The 7,826-nt window shown below is 37.4% G+C and overlaps 1 long non-coding RNA gene across 1 annotated transcript; it reads left to right on the top strand.

The window, feature by feature from the left end:
• Positions 1–5,997: 5,997 nt before the first annotated feature.
• LOC149811975 (uncharacterized) lies at positions 5,998–7,179 on the top strand. Its single transcript, XR_016428450.1, has 2 exons — positions 5,998–6,234; positions 6,992–7,179. It is a non-coding gene; the product is annotated as an uncharacterized LOC149811975 (long non-coding RNA).
• The last annotated feature ends 647 nt before the right edge of the window (positions 7,180–7,826 follow it).

Genomic DNA, 7,826 nt, shown 5'->3' with positions numbered 1-7,826 from the left:
ACTTCATTTTAAAACATCATTTTTTTTTGCAGATTTCTCAACAGAACTCGCTTGTGCCCCGCCACCCGTTGTAAGTAAGTGACAAAAACAATGCAAATCGGGTAAATACCCGTGGTGAGTAAGTGATGCAAGCGCATCACATGTTATTTAATTTATTGAATGTAACACTTTATTGTTCACACACTCACTTAGTTGTTGATATCTAGGACTGCTTTGTTGGAGTTCGGAGATCATGCTGAGCATGATTTTAATGTATGAATATGGAAGTGTTCTTATTTTTGGAGTACGGAGTCCATGCTATGCATGGTAGTAGTTAGTGGGATATTGAAGTGTGTTTGCTGCAGGTACATGTTTGACATTTGTTTGATATGAATTATTTCGATGTATTGCAATGTTTGATGTGATTGTATCCATGCTTACATGTAGTTACTTTCAATTTGATTATGTCTTCCATGTGAAATTGTATACTGAAAGCATGCTTCAAATGAATGTATCGTGTCATGAATAGTTTGCACGTGAAAATATTAAGTTATCAATGCATGCATCATAATTCTTGTGATTGTATGACATCATATATTGCATGATAAATTTGATATTTTCTTCATCATAGCATTCTGATGGTTCTCTTTTAACTGGTTAAGATACTATTCGTAACATCATACGACAGAATGACTGCAAACCGTGAATGGATGTACTGTAGGATAGTGGACAATGAGTTATCGCATGAATATATGGATGGTGTTGACAGTTTTATTGAATTTGCAACGGCAAGTGTCAGTACGGTAGATCCCACAGGTCGGATTAGGTGTCCTTGCAAGATTTGTAAGAATAATCGATTTGTAGAACCTCATGGCGTTAGACATCACCTATACAGGAAGGGTTTTGTGAGTGATTATCAGAACTGGATGTTTCATGGAGAAGAATTTAGAAACGATTTTGATGCACGGGTGAATATGGTGCACGATAATCCATATACGAATTTGATATTTGATGCTGCAGGAACAGAACTGGGTTCTGCTATGAGTTCTAGTGATGTAAGAACTGCCGTAGATGAAGAATCACCAAACGATGCAGCTAGTAGATTTTATGATTTACTTAGAGATGCTGATGAGCCACTTTGGAACGGTTGTGAGAGTCACACTATCTTGTCTGCAGTTCTTCAACTAATGAATTTGAAGTCCGAGTATAATTTGAGTCAATCATGTTTTGACCGTTTCTGCATGATTGTGAAGAGTATGTTGCCTAAAGATGAGAAATTGCTACAAAATTTCTATCGTGCGAAAGTTATGGTCAACGCTTTAGGTATGGGTTACAAAAAGATTGATGCTTGTCCAAATCACTGCATGTTGTATTTCAAGGAGCAGGAAAACAACATATCATGCCCGTCATGTGGGCATCCTCGGTTCAAGCCAAAGACAAGAGGCAATGGTAGCACGAGATCAAAGGAAGTTTCATACAAGTCGATCCGCTACTTTCCTATCACTCCTAGATTGCAGCGATTGTATATGTCTTCAAGGACAGCTAAACACATGAGATGGCATGCAAATAAAGTTCGACACGATGAAAACAAGATCACACATCCTGTTGACGCTGAAGCTTGGAAGCACTTTGATCGTACTCATCAGAACTTCGCAATGGAAGTGCGAAATGTTAGACTCGGTCTATGTACAGATGGATTTAATCCATTTGGGGGTAGATCAACTCCATACTCATGCTGGCCAGTATTTGTAACTCCATACAACCTTCCACCAAGCTTGTGTATGAAACGTCCAAATCTTTTCTTGTCTCTGTTGATCCCTGGTCCGACCTCACCTGGCCAAAATCTTGATGTATATCTAAGGCCATTGATTAATGAATTAAAAGTACTGTGGGATGACGGTGTTACCACGTATGATGCCCACAAAAAACAAAATTTCAACATGAAGGCCGCTGTTCTATGGACAATCAGTGACTTCCCTGCATATGGTATGTTATCTGGTTGGAGCACACATGGGAGGTTGGCTTGTCCGTACTGCATGGAGGATTCCAAAGCTTTTAGATTGAGGCATGGAAGGAAGCCTTGCTGGTTTGATTGCCATCGTCGATTTCTACCCAGCGATCATCCGTTCCGACGTCAAAAGAATGCATTTACAGCAGGCACAACTGAAACGGAAGGTCCATCCTCAAGATTGTCTGGCATAGAGATTCTAAGAAGATTGCGATACTTTCCAGATGTATTAACAGATGCCCGTAGTCCTACACCCTTCCGTGGATTTGGGAAGGATCACAATTGGACGAAAAAATCTATTTTTTGGGAACTACCGTATTGGCCGACCCTATTGATACGACATAATTTGGATGTGATGCATGTAGAGAAAAATGTGTTTGATAATGTGTTCAATACAGTAATGAATATTAAAGGAAAAACGAAGGATAATCCGAAGGCCCGTATGGATTTAAAATTAATATGTAAAAGACCAGAATTGGAACTCAAAGAGTATAATGGCAAAGTACTGAAACCAAAGGCGAAGTACGTGCTCGGACCTGATAAAATAAAACATGTATGTCAATGGTTGAGACAACTGAGATTTCCAGATGGATATGTCTCTAACATTGCTCGGGCTGTGAAGATTGACGATGGACAGTTATATGGGTTGAAAAGCCATGATTGTCATATCTTTATGCAACGATTGATACCCCCTAGCATTCCATGATATGTTAGACAAACCTATATGGGGGGTATTGTCTGTGTTGAGCGGATTTTTTAGAACATTGTGCGCATCGGAGGTCGTTGTATCAGATGTAAAGAATCTCGAGGACTCTGTCATCACCACTGTTTGTCTGTTAGAAAAAATATTTCCGCCAGCATTTTTCGATGTTATGGAACATTTGATCATACATCTGCCATATGAACTAAGGGTTGGTGGCCCTGTGCAATATCGATGGATGTACCCATTTGAAAGGTATATGTTTTTTTATATTTGTCTCTTTAATGACATATATTTAAAATTTGAAATGTATATTCTTGTCAGATGCATGTTCGACCTAAAAAAAAGGTTCGTAATAAAGCAAGAGTAGAAGGCTCTATTTGTGAGGCGTACACTTTAGAAGAGATTTCAAATTTCTCATCTATGTACTTCGAACCTCATATTCCAACACGTTACACATGCCCGCCCCGTAACGATGATGGAGAACAAGTAACTGTAGCTGACAAGCTGTCGATATTTCAACCACTTGGGCATGCATTTGGTAGTTGCCGATCAAGGCTATTGACAGATCGAGAGCAAGATGCAGCACACATCTATATTCTTTTTAATTGCTCAGCGATCGACCCATACATCGAGTAAGTATATGTATATGCAACTCAATTATAAATCCTTTTATGTTCTATATGTGGATACATGACTCGGTAATATAAGTATTTGTGGTTTGCAGACGATTTGATCTGGAGTTGCAAAATGAAGTTTCACATCTCACTGATGGAGAAGTACAAAAAGAACGTGAAACTAAGTTTGTGGAGTGGTTGAAACAGCTGGTAAAGAAGCTAACATAAATTTTGTACTTATAAACAACACTAAGTTACTTAATTGATCGTGATCACAATCATTGTTTATGTTTGTGCGTAGGTTCGCAATGGTGATGTTAAAGATCAAGGAATATGTGATTTAGAAAATGGTTCGACAAAAGTTGTGCAATGCTACAACGGGTATATCGTAAATGGTTATCGATTCCATACAAAAGACTACGGTATAAACAAATCAACGATAAATAGTGGCGTGTGTGTCAAGGGTAGCAGCTACGGTGAAAATGAACATGATTACTATGGTGTTATAGAGGAAATAATGGAGTTGACTTACTTAGGCATGAATAACAGGGTTACGATATTCAAGTGTCATTGGTTTGATCCAACTGCAACAAGACTCGACAAAGCTTCAGACATTGTGGAGGTGAATCATAAATCCAGGTTTGGAACATATGAACCATTCATATTAGCCTCGCAAGCTCAACAAGTTTATTATACTTCATATCCGAGTATAAAAAAGTCAGATAGAAATGAATGGTGGGCAGTTTGCAAGGTGAAATCCAAACTATACCCCGAGTATGATCAGTTACAGGAAGATGAGTTAGCCGAAGACAGTGATTACTATCAATCAGATGATGTCTGTGACTTCGCTTATGGTCATGATGTTGCGCATGATATGCATGTCATATCTCCATTGGCCGATGAAACATTCATAGAGGAATGTGATCCAAATGATGTACCAAGTGGATGGGCAAACAATGAAGAAGAAGAAGAAGAAGAAGAAGAAGAAGAAGACGAAGAAGAAAATCAAACTAGTGTCGAGGAAGAATTCTCAAGCTAGTGAGCAAAATCTTATACTACAAACCTCTATTTAAATGCATTGTAATACTTGATGTGAGTTATATTGCAATACTTGGTGTGAATGATTAAAAATTTTATTTGAATGTATTGTAATACTTGATACGAATGATTCGAATGCATTATAATACTTGATGTGAATGATTTCAATGATCTGAATATATTATAATTTATGCAATTAATGAATGATTTGAATTAGTGCAATACTTGATGTCAATGATTTGAATTATTTGAATGCATTGCAATGCTTGATGTGAATGACTTGAATGCATTGTAATACTTGATGTGAATTATTTGAATGTATTGTATGACATATGTTATTTGTTAGAATATGGTTCGTGGAAGTTATAGTGGTCGCTCATCCAGTAGTAGCCAGGCTCAACCTTCATCTTCACGGGCTCCTGTGATAGGTATATCATATAACTAATTAGATGCTTGATTAGTTAAATGCACATTCTGAGAATTTCTAATGTATTTTTTTATAGATGATGTTGCTCCTGTACACGACTCACCTACACCAGTTGATCACACAAGTCAACAGCCAACACAGGAAACAGGGTCTTCTCAGGCTGGCACAAGAAGACTCATTCAAATAGTGTATATCGATAATCGACCGTAAGTATTTTGTTTTCAATTATTGCATATCTTTTAAATATTTTATATTGATATTTACTGTGTAACAATTCATGTGCAGCACGAGGTTTAAGCCACAAGAAGTAGTACGGGAGATTAGGAATTCACTTCTTCAACATCTACCAGGACCAGTTGCTCAATGGAAAGAGTACCCAAAGGAGGTGTTAGACAGATTGTGGTCCTCATTTATGGTATACAGTTGTTCCTCATAGTTAATGTGTTTCATATTTAATTTATTTAAGCAATGTCTACTAACTTTCTGAAAATATTTGTAGGCTTCGAATCGCTTCGCAACTACGGTGGAAGAAAATGATGCAAGGAAGGTGTGGCAGAAGGTGGCTGCCAATCGATTTGCAGACATGCTGCACACTATGAAGACTGCAGCAAAAAAAGCATATGGCGTAGTAGATGATCCATTACTGTGGAAGGGCCATGATCCTATTACTATCAGGAGAGATTACTGGGATGAAATGTGTGATAAGTGGGTGAGAGATGCATTTAAAAATCGCTCTGCGAAGGCTTCACAAAATCGATCGAAGATGCCCGAAGCCCATCTACACACAGGTGGATCTAAGGCATTTGGGAGCCACCTAAAGAAAATGGTAACTCATCAATATATAATATTAATTTTATAAGTATTGTTGCAAACTTGTGTACTAAATCTTTTGTCATTTAACTTCGCAGGAAGTAGAAAAAGGAGGCAGTGTACCATATAAGGATGTGTTTGTAGAAACACATAAACGGAAGACCACGGGAGTCTTCGTATCAGAGAAGGCGAGAATGACAACGGTATGTATTAATTCTATTAATAATCATTGCAATATATATGCAAGTTATCATAATGTTATCATTAATTATTAATGAATACTTTAAACATTATTTTGTAGGAGGCATATGAGCAACAGATGGTAGAGCGATATGGCGAAGACGCTACTCAGCATCCATCATTTAATCCTACAGCATGGGTGACTGCAGCAGGTGAACCCCAAAAAGGTCGCGTGTTCGGGTTTGAGAGTAATATGAACACTTCACCAGTTATTGGTTCTTCCAGTTACGGCTCACTGACTTCTTGCGCCGACATAAGCTCCAAGCAGCCGACTATTCTTTCCGGTGATGATGTACGCGAGATCATTAATGAATCACTGAATAACTACTTCCAATACACCGTCGCCCCCTTTCTCCGAAATGAGATCAAGGCCGCTGTTTAGGATAGGGGATCTTCGATTCCAGGTCCCTCTCAGGTATAATCACATATATAGTTTTTTTGGCTGTCTTAAAGCACATCTGAGCATGGTAGAATCACATATAGAGTTTTTCTAGATGCCTTAGAACACATATGAACATGCTATAATCACATATTCAATTTTTTTACTGCCTTAGCACACATATGAGCATGATAGAATCACATATAAAGTTGCTTTGCCTGCCTTAGAGCACGTATGAGCATGCTATATTCAGTTTTTTGACTGCCTAAGAACACATATGAGCATATTATAATCACATATTCTGTTTTTTGACTGCCTTAGCACACATATGAGCATGCTATAATAACATATAGAGTTTTTTTACTGCCTTAGAACACATATGAATATGCTATATATCATTTATAATAGAATCACATATAAAATTTTTGGCTTTGCCTGCCTTAGAGCACATATGAGCATGCTATATTCACATATTCAATTTTTTTACTGCCTTAGCACACATACGAGCATGATCGAATCACATATATAGTTTTTTGCCTGCCTTAAAGCACATCTGAGCATGGTAGAATCACATATAGAGTTTTTTTAGATGCCTTAGAACACATATGAACATGCTATAATCACATATTCAATTTTTTGACTGCCTTAGCACACATATGAGCATGATAGAATCACATATAGAGTTTTTTTATTGCCTTAGATCACACATGAGCACATGATAGAATCACATATAGTGTGTAATTTATTTCATTATATTTTGTTTATCAATACTGACTGTTCTTTTCTTGTGTAGGCTGCTAGCGATAATCAGGGTAGTGGAGCTGAAGGGACAGATAAAGACAATGAACAAGAAGACGCACAAAATCTTGGCGATGATTAGAGGACTGTGTTGAAGAAGTTCTATTTTTTTTATTTTTCCTAATTGTAATTGTTGAATTGTAAATAATTGAACTTCTTAATTTTAAGGTGGAACGATTAATTGTAGATACTTGTTATATGAATTTTTTTGTGTGGTTTGTTTTTTATTTACAGGAAATATAAATTGTACAAGAAATATAAATTGTACAGTTCTCGGTAATTAATTTTCAAATAATTTTTTTTTAATTTTTTTTCGTGTTTGTGACGGAACCATCCGTCGCTATTCATATTAATCTAGCGACGGCGTAGCGACGGAATTAAATCCGTCGCCAAGCCGTGGTCGCCGTTTAGTACCGGTGGATTGGCGACGGAATATAGCGCTTGTTATTCCGTCGCAATTAGCGACGGACCTGGCGACGGAATAATTCCGTCGCCAGTTAGCGTCGAAATATTTGTGACGTAAGCATACTGTCGCCTCGTTGTCGCTAATCCGTCGCTAACCATGTTAGCGACGGATTAGCGACGGAATGTGGTCGTCGCTAATCTACTACTCTGTTGTAGTGTACTTAAATATTTATGAAAGTTTCATTATATACACTTTTTCTTAATATTTGCGATTTTATCGAATCATATATATACTCATTTTTTATTCTAAGGTTTCTTCTTTTTGTTTGTGTCTGCAAAGAACTTTTCTGTAGAACCCTTACGACGATTCCTATATTCCGAGGAGGTTGCAGTATCATCATTGTGATCGACTTCCTCATCTATAG

Source organism: Nuphar pumila, chromosome 17, assembly GCF_984573655.1.
Source record: "Nuphar pumila chromosome 17, dmNupPumi1.hap1.1, whole genome shotgun sequence".
NCBI classification, from domain to species: Eukaryota; Viridiplantae; Streptophyta; class Magnoliopsida; order Nymphaeales; family Nymphaeaceae; genus Nuphar; species Nuphar pumila.
The sequence above is the reverse complement of the archived record's forward strand: the minus strand, read 5'-3'. Positions and strand labels throughout refer to the sequence as shown.